The sequence below is a fragment of the Otolemur garnettii genome, unplaced genomic scaffold, assembly GCF_000181295.1.
Source record: "Otolemur garnettii isolate 467f Iridium unplaced genomic scaffold, OtoGar3 scaffold00152, whole genome shotgun sequence".
Taxonomy (NCBI): Eukaryota; Metazoa; Chordata; class Mammalia; order Primates; family Galagidae; genus Otolemur; species Otolemur garnettii.
This window is the reverse complement of record NW_003852547.1, coordinates 3754576-3771394: the sequence shown is the minus strand read 5'-3', so window position 1 is coordinate 3771394 and position 16819 is coordinate 3754576. Positions and strand designations below refer to the sequence as shown.

Genomic DNA, 16819 nt, shown 5'->3' with positions numbered 1-16819 from the left:
CTGGGGATTCGAACCCACCACCTTAGGTGTATGTGGCTGGTGCCTTAGCCGCTTGAGCCACAGGCGCCGAGCCGGATTATTTTTTTGTCGTAGTTCTCATTGTTGTTTAGCAGGCCTGGGGCCAGGTTCGAACTCACCAGCCTTGGTGTATGTGGCCGGTGCCCTAACCACTGAACTACAGGCACTGAGCCTGTATGTATTTCATACACACAGCCTGAAGGTAAATTCACATATTTTTAGTAATTTTGTGCATGAAGCAAAGTTTTGACTAAGTTTTTTTTATTACAACCCATAACATGCGATCAAGTGTGAAATTTTCCATTTATAGTGTTGTATTGGTGCTGAAAAAGTCTTGGGTCTTGGATTTTAGATTTTGGATTAGGGATGCTCAACCTGCACTTCTTTTGTTAAATGATGGCTATATTCAAGTGGCAGTGTTAGGGCTCATTTTACTTTATTTTTTTTTTTTTGTTTTTGAGACAAGAGTCTCACTATGTCACCTTCCTTAGAATGCCATAGCGTCACAGCTCCCAGCAACCTCAAACTCTTGGGCTCAAGCGATTCTCTTGCCTCCACCTCCCAAGTAGCTGGGACTACAGGCACTCGCCACAACACCCAACTGTTTATTTTTTCGGTTGTAGTTGTCATTTTTGTTTGCCGGCTCTGGATTTGAACCAGCCAGCTCATGTGTATGTGCCTGATGCCCTAGCTGCTGAGCTACAGGCACCAAGCCCATTTTAACTTTTTTTTGTCTCTTTCAAGAAGAAAAGTATGACAATAATATAGTGATACAAAAGAATATTTTTTTCTTAAATCATTGTAATACTGCTTTTATTATTAAATGCTGAGTAAGTCTTTCCCTTTAATGATCACTCTGAAAATAAAGCTTCCTTTCCACAAATACAGGAAATATGAAATAGTAAGTAATGTTCAGATTAGGAAGATACTGTTGGCCTTACATAACTGCTGTCAAGAAGGCTGCTGAAAGGCTGTATTGGGGGCAGGAGGGGGCTCAGGGGGTAGAAGGTCTGGGAGAGACAATTCCTCTGAAGTTTCTACTCCCCTTGGGGAGGATGAAATAAAACAATGGTCATACAGTTTAGGACTATGCCTCTAAATGTTAACTTTCCTCATCATTATTGCTATTAAAAGAGCTACTATCAAATTCTTGCCAACTGATCACATACATGCCTGCCCATTTTAATGTTCTCCAAACTAGGCTAACTTATTAGTACCTCCATTTAATTGTATTATCTCACTACCCACTCCTCTCTTCATGACAAGGAGTTGTTAGAACAGTTATTATGACCTGGGCCAACTTAGAATAAAGAATTGTTATATTTTAGTTCAGGCTAGGTATTTTTCCTCACCTAGTCTGATATTAAAACAATAACAAATGTGCAACATACCTTTTTATGTCAGACCCTGCCAAAACTATGTTTAAGACTAAGAACACATTCCTGGTCTACAGGAAAGAAAAAGAAAAGAAAAAAGACTGTCTAAGGCTCAGAAGAATTTTGAATTTAGCAGATCTGGAGTCCTTTACTCCCTTCATGGGTAATAGAGGACTAGTGCTCTCCACAGAAAGCAAAAATCGACAAAGAGAAAGCAGGAAGCAAAATATCTTATTATAGATCAAGGTTTTTACAGACTGTATACAGTGGCTCATGCCTGTAATCCTAGCACTTGGGAAGGCTGAGGTGGGAGGATTGCTTGAGGCCCTAGTTTGAAACCACTCTAGACAACCCTTCCTGTACAAACAATTTTAAAAATTAGCCAGGCATGGTGGCGTGCATATTTAGTCCTAGCTACTCAGGAGGCTGAGGAGGAAGATCACTTGAACCCAGGAGTTTGAGGTTGCTGTGAACTATGACGATGATGCTGCACTCCAACCTGGGTGACACAGACAGAGCAAGATGCTCTACTTTAAAACAGACAAAAAAACTTGAGTTTTTAACCAAAGAAAACCCTCTCACTGCTACAACCTAAACACTGGTTCCTGACAACCAAGAGAGAAGAAAGAGTTTTCTGTTGTGGCTTTTGAAACACAAAAAATAGATCACAAAACAGAAATAACAATTGTAGTTCCAGTTATCAGGAGTTTTGGACTACATAGTAGAAAGGTCTAGTTTCAACCAAATTGCAACTTAAGAGAAAAGATAAATTGTATGACTTTTTTTTTGTTTAATGTTGAGAGGCCTCCAAATTTAAATAGCCAAAGGATTCTAGCCAAGAAAGAAAGAACGCAAACTGAGGTGAAATCACAAGGCCTTGCACCATCTTTGTTTGAAACAGAATTCAATTGTCTGATACCCAAATCATCTTACATTTCAAACCAGTAAACCATCTGAGAACCAGATGCTACACAAAAGAGCAAGCTTATCTTTTCAGCCCAGGGTTCTCAAGTGGTTATTCATCCACGTCTTCATCCACCTATCTCAGTCCTTCTGACTTTCTGTTGCCTCAATTCCCACTCCTACTGACCCAATTGCTCTGTTCTGGTCATGCGGGACACAAAGATCCCTGAATGAAGACTCTGGAGAGTCAAGTCTCATGGGGATGCATGAATGAAGAAAAGATTAACCCCTGCTTTAAGGATGTCAGGTGCTCTGCTACCTGAATCAGTTACCTTGTTATTGGTCCTAGCTGCTTAGGGTGCCATAACAAAAATACCACAAACTGGGTGGTTTAAAAACAATAGTTATCTGTTTTCTCACAGTTCTGGAGGCTGGGAAGTCTACAATCAAGGGGCTAGCCTATTTGCTGTTTGATTAGGACCCTTTGCCTGGTTTGCAGATGGCTGCCTTCCAACTGTGTCTTCACATTGTAGAGAAAGAAAGCAAGCTTTCTATGACTCTTCTTAAAGGGGGTGACAAAGGGGCTCACAGCTCCTGTAGCACAGTGGTTAAGATACCAGCCACATACATACATGGAGGCTGGTAGGTTTGAACCCACCGAGGCCAGCTAAACAACAATGAAAACAGCTGGGTGTTGTGGCAGGTGCCTGTAATCCCAGCTACTTGGGAGGCTGAGGCAAGAGAACTGCTTAAGCCCAAGAGTTTGAAGTTGCTGTGAGCTGTGATGCCATAGCACCCTACTGAGGGTGTCATGAGACTCTGACTCAAAAAAAAAGGGTGACAAAGGGGTAAAAAAATATCTCTAACACAAGGGGAAGTGTCCTATAATATAGATAAGTCTAGAGTATAAAGGTTACAGAAAATGGGAGTTTGTTAGGTGGGAGGGGAAACAATATGTCAGCATGACAATGGTCTGACAAGTAATGAGGAGTCGTGAGGTTGGAAAGACAAGCCAGTACTAGGAACAGACCTACCTGCTTACTGTCTTGCATGTGAACTAAGAGTTTGGGTGAACCCCTGCTAGTAAGTAATATGGAAGAAAGGGTGTATACCCACAGAAAGGAGAACAGAATGGAGAAAGATTTGTGGAAAGTCTTCAAGTCCATTCAGTGGTCAGAGTTATTTTCTCTTTTTTTTTATTTTGAGACAGAGCCTCAAGCTGTCCCCTTGGGTAGAGTGCCATGACATCACAGCTCACAGCAACTTCCAACTCCTGGGCTCAAGCGATTCTCCTGCTTCCGCCTCCCAAGTAGCTGGGACCACAGGCGCCTGCCACAATGCCCGGCTATTTTTTGGTTGCAGCTGTCATTGTTGTTTGGCGGCCTGGGCTGGATTCAAACCCGCCACCTTAAATGTATGTGGCTGGCACCTTAGCCGCTTGAGCCACAGGTGCCGAGCCAAGTTATTTTATTAAACAAAGGCCAAATCCAGTCCCTCCGGTTCAAAACCCTTCAATGGCTGCTTACCTCACTCAGAGCAAAAGCCTCTTTGTCAGAAATGTTCCAGCCTCTGGAATTTTGCAGTTGCTCCTCTCTGTCTGAAAGGGTCTTCCTAAGAAAATGACATGGTTGGGCGGTGCCTGTGGCTCAGTGGGTAGGGCGCTGGCCCCATATACCGAGGCCCCGGCCAAACTGTAACAACAACAACAAAAAAAAAACAGCCGGGCGTTGTGGTGGGCGCCTGTAGTCCCAGCTAGTTGGGAGGCTGAGGCAAGAGAATCGCCTAAGCCCAGGAATTGGAGGTTGCTGTGGGCTGTGATGCCACAGCACTCTACCCAGGGTGACAGCTTGGGGCTGTCTCAAAAGAAAAAAAAAAAAGAAAGAAAGAAAAGAAAATGACATGGCTCCCTTCCTCATTTCTTTCAGGTCCTTCTCAAAAGCCACCCTCCCCTAATTACCCAAGTTTAAAATGCTAATGCTCACCCAGACATTTTATACCCTACTTTCCTATGGAATTTTCTTCTTCTTGAGCACTAATCACTGTATTTTACTTATTATTGTCTGTTTCCCCCACTAGATTGTAATGTCTGCTGCCTGAGGGCAAGAATTTTTATGTCTTGTCTAATAATGTATCATCAGCTTGCTCGTTCATTTTTTCATTTATACATACATACATACCAGCATCTTAAACAAGTGCTTGTCACATAGTATAAGGTGCTTAATATGTATTAATACTTGTTGAATGAGTTAAAAAAGAATGGTATAGTCTCTGCTCCAGGCATGCCAGTCTTCTGGCTCTTTGGAAACAGGGAGAGAAATAAACATATAAGGACTACACTTATAAGAGTGAGCTAGGCTGGGCACAGTGGCTCATGCCTACAATCCCAGCAGTTTAGAAAGGTGAGTCCAAGAGTTAAAGACTACCTGAGGCTCTCTAAAAAAAATAAAAGAAAGGCCTGTCACCTTAGTATGCTGGGAGGCCAAGGTGGGAAGATCCCTTGAGCTCAGGAGTTTGAGACCAGCCTGAGCAAGAGGAAGAGCAAGAACCTGCCTCTACTAGGCTCAGTACTTGCAGCTCGGTGGCTAGGGCGCTGGCCACATACATCAGAGCTGGCAAGTTCCAATCCAGCCTGGGCCTGCCAAAAAACAATGACAACTACAACCAAAAAATAGCCAGGCCTTGTGGTGGGCGCCTGTAGTCACAGCTGTGGGAGCCTGAGGCAAGAGAATTGCGCAAACCCAAGAGTTGGAGGTTGCTGTGAGCTGTGATGCAACTGCACTCTACCCAGGGCCACATAGTGAGACTGTCTACAAAACAAAACAAAAAAGAACCTGTCTCTACTAAAATAGAAAAATTAGCTGAGTGTTGTAGTGGATGCCTGTAGTCCCAGCTAATTGGGAGGCCGAGGCAGAAGGACTCCTTGAATTCAGGAGTTTGAGGTTGCTGTGAGCTACAACGATGTCACTGTATTCCATTCTGGGTAAAGAGCAAGACCCTGCCTCCAAAAAGAAAAGAGAGAAGGTGAGGGAAGAAAAAAAGTGAGGTAAATAGAATTGAACAGAGTTCTGTGGGAAAAAAGATCCCCAGGTCTGTATCATGGACTTAGCAAGCAGGGAGAAGATCTAAAAGAACATGAAACAAAGATGACTGACTGTAGGAGTGACCATCTAAATGAGAATTCAAAACCAACCTGTGAAATAATCAGAAGACAAATAAGAATGTAAAATCAAAAATTTCACAACAGCATAACAATGGCTCTCATGTTCTGAGCGCTTCCTAAAGGACAGGCTGAGTATCTTACATGTCTGATCTTTCTGAATTTTCACAGTCTTCAGTAAGGTGGGCGGCATTAGTGGCATTAGCAGAGGACAACGGAGCTCAGGGATATGAAGTCTTCAGTAAGGTGGGCGGCATTAGCGGCATTTTGCAGAGGACAACAGAGCTCAGGGATATGAAGTAGTTTTCCCAAGATAAGAGGCAAAACTGAGGTTTCTGTTTGTTTTGTTTTGGATAGTTTTCTTGTTAAGCACAAGCACATGAGTATACTTTGCGCATTTGAGAATTACTGGTTTCTTACAAGCTATTTTGAAGAAATAGCAAATCATTCATGTAATATAAACAATTGAATTACAGATCATTTTGCTAGAATGGTTTATTTTGGGGGCTTACTTTTTTTATTTTAGAGACAGAGTCTTAAGCACCCACGGTAGAGTGCCATGGCGTCACAGCTCACAGCAACCTCCAGCTCTTGGGCTTAGGCAATTCTCTTGCCTTAGCCTCCCGAGTAGCTAGGACTATAGGCTCCCACCACAACGCCCGGCTATTTTTTGTTGCAGTTTGGCCGGGGCATGATATGAGCCCACCACCCTTGGGGCCAGCACCCTACTCACCTTACTTTTTTAAAGGGGCATCTCCTTTCAAATGATATTTTGACAATATATTTGGATGACTAAAACATAAATTTAATGTAATAAATAACATTCATTCAAACCTTCCTGAGTATCCAGTCTTATTGAATTATATTCGGTTCTAAGAATCAATGTTTTTCTACAAAACTTATACATTATTTTACAATATAATTGCAAATTATTTACAGTTTACAATAATAATTGTATATATTTATGGGATATGTGTGATATTTTGATACATGCATACAATATGTTATGATCAAATCAGGGTAATTAGGATATCCATCATCTCAAACATTTATCATTTCTTTGCATTGGTAACATTTCAAATCTTATCATCTGGCTATACTGAAATATACAATAAAGTTTTTTTTTTTTTTTTTTTGAGACAGAGACTCAAGCTGTCACAGCTCAAGCTCAAGACATCACAGCTTATAGCAACCTCCAACTCTTGGGCTCAAGTGAGTCTCCTGCCTCTGTCTCTCAAGTAGCTGGGACCACAGGCGCCCACCACAATGCCTGGCTATTTTTTGGTTGCAGCCATCATTGTTGTCTGGCGGGGCCAGGTGGATTCGAACCTGCCACCTTAGCCACTTGAGCCACAGGCACCGAGCCAACAATAAAGTATTACTGAATATTGTCACTCCACTGTGCTATCAAACACTAAAGCTTATTCCTTCTAACTGCATTTTTGTACCCATTAACCCTTTCTTCATCTACACACCCTCCAGATAGGATTTTAAACCAAATGTACTGGCTCGACGCCTGTGGTTCAAGTGGCTAAGGTGCCAGCCACATACACCTAAGGTGGCAGGTTCGAATCCAGCTTGAGCCAGCCAAACAAGACAACTACAACAACAAAAAAATAGCCAGGCACCGGCGGAGGTGCCTGTAGTCCCAGCTACTTGGGAAGCTGAGGCAGGAGACTCGCTTAAGCCCAGGAGTTGGAGGTTGCTGTGAGCTGTGATACCGCAGCACTCTACTTAGGGGGATAGCTTGAGGCTTTGTCTCAAAACAAACAAACAAACAAACAAAAACAAACGTACTGATTCCAAAGTCCATGTACTGATCCATCCTGCTACCAGCCTTAGCAACTCAGAAGGGAAAGTGAGTCACATGGGCTACTCTCCCAGAGAAGACGCCTGTGTGGGACCCTGAAGACTAGGAGCCTCTGTACAAGGGGACTTGGCAAATGAAGGCTACAGCCAGCACAGGAGACAGCTAGAGTAGAAAGTGCATCTTATATAATAATAATAACAGCAACAGCAGCAGCTAAGTGATTAGTTACAACCAGCCAGATAAAGTCATTAACATACTGAATCATCTCAATGACCCTCATTATTCCCATTTTACAGTCAAAGAATCTAAGGTATGGAGAGTTAAATATCTGCTCATAAGCAGCAGAGCTGAGATTTGAATTCAGGCAGTTTGGTCACAGGTTCATCTTGTGCAGACTCCACACTAGCAAGGAAAAGGCCACCAAAACATATATAATAAATACATACACTTGTGTACTATCCACAGGGCTTGTGGCAAAAGTCCTTACTTGACTTCCCGGTGGCATATCCCAGAGTTACTGTGTTCTGTACTTTCCCCCATCCCCACCCCCTGTCCTAGATGTGTTTGCTACGAGGTTGTCTCCCAAAGGCCTCTGATCTAATGGCAAGTGTTTTTCCCCAAAGATGCTACCATCAATTAGTGGTGAAATTTAAATCTGACACACAGAAAGCACTCTACTCATTTATCCAGGCAAATAAGTTAAATAAGGAGGAAGGTCACAGCTCTAAGTATTCTGCCAAAGGCCATTTGTAAGGAGGGCTCTCATTTGCAGATGAGGAGCTGAGGGTCACCTCTGATCTGCAAATAATGCAGACAAGCCGATGGACAGCAGCAGCCCTCAACCCTGGCTACAGGGCTGTGTTCACCCTGAAAAGACACTGGGGGTAAGAGACTGGCTTCCTGACCCTGTTTCCCTTTCCTCTCCTTACAAAATGCCCAAAGGGCTGAATGTTTCATCTTGGAAGTCTTGGTGAAGACTTGTGTCTCACTGCTAGGTGTCAATAAGAACATCTACATCTGATACCCAAATGGCCAAAAATTAATCAGGATACAGTGCCCTATGATGGCTTGGCAAGTAAAAACCATGGGGTTATCAAGAAGAGTGCTGGGCCGGCCCCATATGCTGGAGGTGGCGGGTTCAAACCTAACCACAGGTTTCAACATCCAACCACCGAGAGAGCCAAAGCTAAAAGAAAGACAATGGAGGTCCAGCTGTACATACTTTGGAGATGGGAATGACATAGCTGCTCCAAGAATGTGTGAGATGGTTTTGGTGTACTCACACTCACCCTTGCTAAAATCATTCCTTCAGCCACAAAGACACAAAATCACATAGCCACACCCTCACCCCACAGCACAGAGCTCTCCTTACAGCTTCACCTCTCAGCCTCACAGAGTATTACCCCTTCAGGGACTACCCATCTGTGCTTTAAGACATCATTTAAATCACTGTGTTCAATATGCTAAAATGAATTATCAAAACTGCCTCCCTTCTAGGTGTATACCAATATAAGTACACACATGCATACCAAAATTCATGCACAAGAATGTTCATAGCAGCACTATTCATAACTGCCATAAACTGGAAAGTACCCAAATGTCCAGGAAGAGTAGAAGAAATAAATTGTGGAATATTCACATGATGGAATTGTACACAGCAACAAGAATGAACACTCTACAATCACACACAATCATGGATGAAATTATGGATCTCACAAACATAATGTTGAGTGAAAGAAGTCAGACACAAAAATGTACATTTGATATGATTCAGTTTTCAAAGTACAAAGGCAGGCAAAACTATTCTATACTGTTGAAAGTCAAAATATTGCTTATCACTGCTACAGGTGGGGTTAGGGAGGCAGTCGCCTTTTTTTTTTTTTAATCTAAGTACTAGTTGCACAGGTATACTTTGGTTGTAAATATTCACTGAGTTGTACTTATGATGGGTCCATTTTTCTTTCTCTTTTGAGACAAAGTCTCACTCTGTTGTCCTTGACTAGAGTGTTCTGATATCACAGCTCACAGCAACCTCAAACAATCCTCTTGCTTCAGCCTCCTGAGTAGCTGGGACTACAGGCACTTGCCAGAATGACAAGCTGATTTTTCTATCTATTTTTAGTAGAGATGGGGTCTCACTCTTGCTCAAGGCTGGTCTCGAATTCCTGAGCTCAAGCAATACACCCCACCTCAGCCTCCCAGAGTGCTAGAAGTTCAGGCATGAGCCACCTCGCCTAGCCAGGTGCATTTTTCTTGATGTATGGATACTTCAACAAGAAGTTTTTTTTAAAAAACTGCCTACATTCTTCAATCTCACCCATTACTGTTTTGGGGAATTAAATGTCTTCTTGGGATTTCTACACCACAAGAAGTTTGTGACAGAAGCCATGAAAAGACGGCTAACACTGAATGGTTACCATGTGCCAAGCACTACACTAAGAACATTACACACAGGATTTAATTCTCCAAAACTCCAGGCACAGTGTCTGGCTTCTATTACTCTCAGCAGAATGATTTTGAGATTCAACTATATTATAATATGGATGTAGCAGTACTTAACTCCCTTGCTTTTTTAAAGAGACATGGCCTTGCTCTGTCACCTAGGCTGCAGTACAGTGGCATGATCACTTGATTATAGCTCACTGTACCTTGAACTCATGGGCTCAAGAGATCTTCCTGCCTCAGTCTCCTAAATAGCTGGACTGCAGGCACGTGCCACCTTGATTCTCTCTCTCTCTTTTTTTTTTTTTTTTCTCGAGACAGAGTCTCAAGCTGTCACTATAGCATCATCATAGTGCACAGTAATCTCCAACTCAGGCTCAAGTGATCTTCTTGCCTCAGTTTTTCTATTTTTAGTAGAGACCGGGTCTGGCTCTTGCTCAGGCTGGTCTTGAACTCATGAGCTCAAGCAATCCCCCTGCCTCGGCCTACCAGAGTGCTAGGATTATAAGCATGAGACACTACACCTGCCCTTCTTAATTCTTTTTGATTACTGACTAGTATTCTACTGTTTTTCTTCACCTGCTGGTGGACAGTTGGGTGATTTCTGCTTTTGGGCTCTCATGAACAAAGGTATTAAAAACATCTGAGTACAAGTCTTTGCATGAGCATGTTTTCATTACTCTTGGGCAAACACCTAGAAGTGGAATGGTAAGTGTGTGTTTAACTTTAATAAACTGCCAAGGAGTTATCCAAAGTGATTCGACCCTTTTACATCCCCCTCAGCAGTAAGGGTTCTACTGCTCCATATCCTCAACAGCACTTAGTCTTGTCTGTTGTTTTATTCTCCAGTGATTTTAAAATCCAATAATGTTTCTTCCCTGATTCATCATGTGTTTGTGTGATTATGTCTATTGCCCTCACCACTACGGGGGCAACCCAAGGTCAACACAGCGCTAGTATGTAGCAGGTGCTTAATTAATATAAATGTTCAATATATATTGGTTGAATGAACAAAATCTGCCACCATCACCCTCCTACACAAAGATGATTAGCTAATTATTTTTAGACCAACTAAGGAGTTATCAGGAAGTCTGTCTTCCTGCAACCACATGGCCTGTATCTGGGACTTTCCCACTCAACTAGGGATGAAAGGTCAAGGTTGATCTGATTACGCTGCCCATCAAGGCAGTGCCCTTGAAAGGCAAATAAAAAGGGACCACTTGTATGACACAGCCTGTTAAGTGCAGACACTGAAACACCAAGGCAGGACAGTGCAGGACCTCCAGCAAAGGGCTTTGAAAATAAAGGAGAACTTTGGCTGCAATACTGTACCCAGGCAGGTGCTACACTGAGAGGGAGAGCCTTGGTTTTGTCACCAGGTTTTGTGGAGTATTCTTACCAAGAAGGTAGAGGAAAGGAATATAAATGCTACAACTTTTGCTCTAGCCAGACTAACCCCATACTTTCCTGACACTAAGCTCCTGCCTGCAGTGAAAAAAGACTGAGACATACCCTGACTCCCTCCCAAGGACCAGCTTCCTATCACACCTGGGTTCTTACAGCAATGAAACAATCTCTTATGAAATAAGTTCAGATATGCCAACTGCCCAAAGCAATATGTAGATCCTATCAATCCTCTGTAAACATGTAAGGAACATAGCTGGGCATGGTGGCACACACCTATAGTCTCCACTACTTGGGAGCTTGAGTTGGGAGGACCGCTTGAGCCCAGAAGTTCCAGGCTGCAGTGAGATATGATCAGACCATTGTACTCTAGCCTTTCTAAAGAGAAAGCTCCTGTCTCTTTAAAAAAAAAAAAAAAAAAAAAAAAAACGACGGCACCTGTGACTCAGTGAGTAGGGCGCTGGCCCCATATACCCAGGGTGGTAGGTTTAAACTCAGCCCCAGCCAAACTGCAACAACAACAACAACAACAAAAAAAATAGATTCTTTTTCCTTGGGGTGGCGCCTGTGGTTCAGTGAGTAGAGTGCTGACCCCATATACTGAGGGTGGTGGGTTTGAACCTGGCCCCGGCCAAACTGCAACAAAAAATAGGTGCGCGTTGTGGCGGGCACCTGTAGTCCCAGCTACTTGGGAGGCTGAGGCAAGAAAATCACCTAAAGCCCAAGAGCTGGAGGTTGCTCTGGGCTGTGATGCCACAGGACTCTACTGAGGACAACAAAGTGAGACTCTGTCTCTAAAAAAAAAAGTAAGAAACGGACAGTGGGGTGAATGAATATGATGGCTATAATGGCAAACCATCTCTGGCATTATTATTTTTAGCACTTGCCAAGCTTCCATGACTTCAGGGAGGATTTCATTCCATAGGGACTAACTGAAATTAAGATGCACCAACCAAACTGTGGAATAATTATCAGCTATTCAATGGTCTGAGTATATTATAATTCAAAGGATAAAATGTGCACCTCTGCCCCAGTGAAACTGCTTCTCCGTGGGCACAATTCCTCTCTGCAGATCCCTGCAGTGCTTGCTAGTGGTGCTGCCATTGGTCACCTCTCAGGAAGCAAACCAATTAAGATGACAACTACCTGCATGGGAAATCATTTTCATCACTGTTGTCCTGCCCCCTCCCACTGCCAAAAGAAAAAGGTTAAAAATCACAAAAAGAAGGAGCAAGGAGGTTTGGTCCTACACATTATTCAAAGAAACGACGCCCAGAGGATGCTAGTTTTAGTTGAAGGGTTAACAGGTGAGGCTAAGGAGAGGTTGGGAGCCTAGGAACATGTGCCGGGGAGCCACAGTATCAGGGGACTGGATATCTGCCTTGGGGAATGCTGAGGCCTTCCCACGTGGGGAGGAGTGACACTTAGAAGCTCCCTCAGCAGGTTCTTATTTTATAGGACATGGATATTTCCTAAACTATAGGAACCCTGGACTCAAATTTGGTCCTAAGACCCAGGTTTGAAAACCTTAGTCTTGTGACCATGAACTGTGTAAAGATAGTGTACTCTACGCAGAGAAATTATTCTTGGGAGGTTTGTGAGCAGGTTCTAAAAGTAACGCCTTGCCCCCAACTCTACTCCAGTGAGATAAACTGAATTGAATATTTCTACTCCCTGCCATGCATCAGAGAGCTCAATGTTCTCTGTCGCTTAGGAGTCACATTACTATACAAGGGAGCAGTGACTCCACTGCCTCAACATACTCTACACATAGATGAAAAGTTAAAAAAAAAAAAAAAAAAGCATTTGAGCCACAAACAAAGTAGGGTCTGACTCCCAGTGGAGGTCCCAGAGCAGCTGTGGTGGAAGTGACTTGTCCTCTTCAAGCCTTTCCATGTAACTGGAGCTTAGAGAGTGAATGTTTAATATCCTATTAGCACTGCAAGCACAGAGGCTGTCTAAGGGCTGGGTTAGCCTAAAAGCTGTTCTATTTACTGGCCATTTCTTTATCACCTCCCAATTTTCACAACAATGAAACAAGGAGAAATGAACTAGTCAGAAATGAATTGGAAAAAAGACAGGTGCAAACCAGGACCAATCTCCACCCACAAGGTTAAGAGGCAACATGAGAAGAGAAAATATGGGGGAGGAGTCTCAACATAGAGCCCTGGCTATAAATGAGTGGCAAATTTTGAGGTGAGAAAGCAATGATTCTTTTTTAAAATTTGTTTTTCAAACTTTTGAGACAGTCTTACACTGTTGCCCAGGCTGGAGTGGCATGCAGTGACATCATCATAGCTCACTGCAGCCTCAAACTCCTGGGCTCAGGCAATCTATTCTCCTGCCTCAGCTTCCCAAGTAACTGGACTACAGGTGCCTGGTTAATTTTTCTGATTTTACTAGACTTAGGGTCTTGCTCTTCTCAGGTTGGTGCCGAACCCATAAACTCAATTTGGCCTTCCAATTTGGCCTCCTGAAGTGCTAGGATTACAGGCATGAACCACTGTGCCTGGCCTAACAATCGTTGATCTTGTGATCTGTGTTTAGGGGGAGATGACAACTGATTCACAAACTATGGGGAGATGGCACAGCGATGACAGGAATCTGCCATGTGCAACCTCTGCAAACAGGGCTTCTCTCCTCACACTTCAAGAGACCCGACTCTGATTTCAACTCTTGCTCACTTCTCATATCAAAAATGAAAATGCAAGCAACAAGCTGTGAAATAGTACAGATATGATTTCCTGCTTTCCAAAATTTGGGGGGTTTGGTATTAGCAGGAAGCATAATCCAAATTTTTTTTTCTTATTTGAGATAGAGTCTCACTTTGTCCCCCTCAGTAGAGTGTGTGGCATCATAGCTTTCAGCGACCTGAAACTCTTGAGCTGAAGTGATTCTCTTGCTTCAGCCTCCTGAGGAACTGAGACTTCAGGTGCCTGCAACAATGCCTGGGCTATTTTTAGAGACAGGGTGGTCTTGAACTCCTAAACTCAGGCAATCCACCTGCCTTGGCCTCCCAGAACGCTAGGATTACAGGTGTGAACCACCTCACCTGACCATAATCCAAGTATTAAAGTGGATGACTTCCAGAGATTAGGATTATAAAGGAGTTTCATTTTCTTTTCGTTTCTAGAGACAGGGCCTCAAGCTATTCCCCTGGGTAGAGTGCCATAGCATCATAGCTCACAGCAACCTCTAACTCCTAGGCCCAGACGAGTCTCCTGCCTTTGCCTCCCAAGTATCTGGGACTACAGGTGCACGCCACAACACTCGGCTATTTTTTGGTTGCAGCCATTTTTGCTGTTTGGCAGGCCCGGGCTGGATTTGAACCCGCCAGCTCAAGTGTATGTGGCTGGTGTCTCAGCCACTTGAGCCACAGGCACTGAGCCAAGTTTCATTTTCTGTCATACATATTTACAATGATGAATATGTTTACAGTGAGCAAGTATGTTACTCTTATAATTAGAAAAAAATAATTTTTTTTTTTTTTTGGGTAGAGACAGAGTCTTACTTTATCACCCTTGGTAGAGTGCCATGGCATCACACACCTCACAGCAATCTCCAACTCCTGGGCTTAGGCGATTCTCATGCCTCAGCCTCCCGAGTGGCTGGGACTACAGATGCCCACCACAATGCCCGGCTATTTTTTTGTTGCAGTTTGGCTGGGGTGGGGTTTGAACCCGTCACCAGTGGTATATGGGGCCAGTGCCCTACCTATTGAGCCACAGGCACTGCCCAGAAAACAATAATTTTAAGGCAATAAAATGGTTAAAGTTGTCCCAGTTTATAATTGGTTATATCACCCTCCTCTTCACTGCAAGGTTTGTTTTCTACTCTTGCTGCCTGTGCTAAGAGGCAGGTGGGCAGCACCAAAGGCCCTGAGGCATGAATCTCTGCCCCACGCTAACCTGCAGGACTGTGAACTTCTGAGCCCTGCCTTCACAAGTGATAATGTGATGTTTTATTTGACAGGACAAGCTTCAAAGTGTACAAGATAGACACAAAGACTTTGGACTCTGGACTGCTTGGACTAGGCCTGGCAAACAAGCTTCATTGGGAATGTTGTCTCTCATCAGCCAGGAGTGCCTAACTGGAATAACATGTAGAAGCTGCAGTTACACAGCCATTTCCACCATAAGCAACAGAGGGAGAGATGGGAGGAGAGGTCAAGTGGGAGCATCCATTTTCCCTATGCAAAGTACAAGTTTAGTCTTAAGTCAGTCAAAGCTGGGAGAAACACCAGCCCATGATTCATTCAATTATTCACCATAATCTGACAGAGTCCCCAAAGCCCAGTTCACACACACAGCTTATCCAGAGAGGAAGGCAGCAGTCCTGTGTTCATACATCCACAGCACGGCACAATGCAGTCATATTTTCCTTGTTTCAAAACAACATGTGGTTACATATAATTTTTATTTATCAATTAAAATAAAATAATGTTGGTGAGCCTGGGCCACTTGTAATCCCAGCATTTTGGGAGGCTTTGGCCGGAGGATAGCTTGCAGCTAGGAGTTTGAGAATGGCCTGAGCAATATAGTTAGACTCCATCTCTACAAAAAAACAAATTAGCTAGGCATAGTCAAGCCCACTTGTAGTCCTAGCTACTCAGGAGAATGATGCAGGTGGACTGCTTAAGCCCAGGAGTTTGAGAAGCGGGGTGCACTCTGGAAAGACAGCTTGAGACCAACCAGAGCAAGAGCAAGACTCCATCTCTAAAAGTAACCGAGCTTTGTGGTGGGTGCCAATAGTTCCAAGTACTTGGGAGGCTGAGACAAAAGGATAGCTTGAGCCCAAGAGTTTGAGATTGCTGTGAGTTCTAATGCCATAGAACTCTATCAAGGGCGACAAAGTGAAACTCTTTCAAAAAAAAAAAAGGTGGTTTTTCACTAAGTGAAAGACATCACTATTTAAATTCTTTCTTACAAATTTTGCCTTTTGTTAAATTTCTACAATGAATATGCCTTAATTTTACAAAGGAGGTTGGAGCTCTTTTAGGAAGAAAGAGTATACAAAGATATTCCCCCAACATACACTAAACATAGATAATAGGCTTTATTTTTTCCCCCTAAAATTCCATAAATTCCAAAAGGCACAAACTATGCCATCAAAGGGAAATACACGACTAATTTTTTTTTAAAGAATAAGAAAATGGGGCGGGGGGGCACACCTGTGGCTCAGTGAGTAGGGCACTGGCCCCATATAACCAGGGTGGTGGGTTTGAACCTGGGCCCTGGTCAAACTGCAACAAAAAATAGCCGAGCATTATGGTGGGTGCCTATAGTCCCAGTTACTTGGGAGGCTGAGGCAAAAGAACTGCCTAAGCCCAAGAACTGGATGTTGCTGTGAGCTGTGATGCCACAACACTCTACCAAAGGCAACAAAGTGAGACCCTTAAAAAAAAAAAGAATATGAAAACAATGGAATTAAGGTATTCCAAATTGAAAACCACTCACTCAATAATCAAACTATATGGTATATGAGGCTCTAAGGCAGGCAGAACAGAGAATCCTGTTTTTAGGAATGTGAAATTTGGGCAGTGCCTGTGGCTCAAAGGAGTAGTTCGCCAGCCCATATGCCTGAGGTGGTAGGTTCAAACCCAGCCCTGGCCAAAAAAAGAAGGAATGTGAAATTTGCTTGAAAAGAACTACCAGGGAGGTTACATTAAAGTGCTATATTTGGCTATTAAATCTGACCTTTTTTTTTTTT

At 43.2% G+C, this 16819-nt stretch overlaps 1 protein-coding gene across 1 annotated transcript in view; it reads right to left on the bottom strand.

Moving 5' to 3' along the window:
- The window catches only part of ARHGAP35 (Rho GTPase activating protein 35), a 134086-nt gene that overhangs the window by 44509 nt on the left and 72758 nt on the right, over positions 1-16819 (bottom strand). The gene's annotated exons all lie outside the window — the stretch shown is intronic.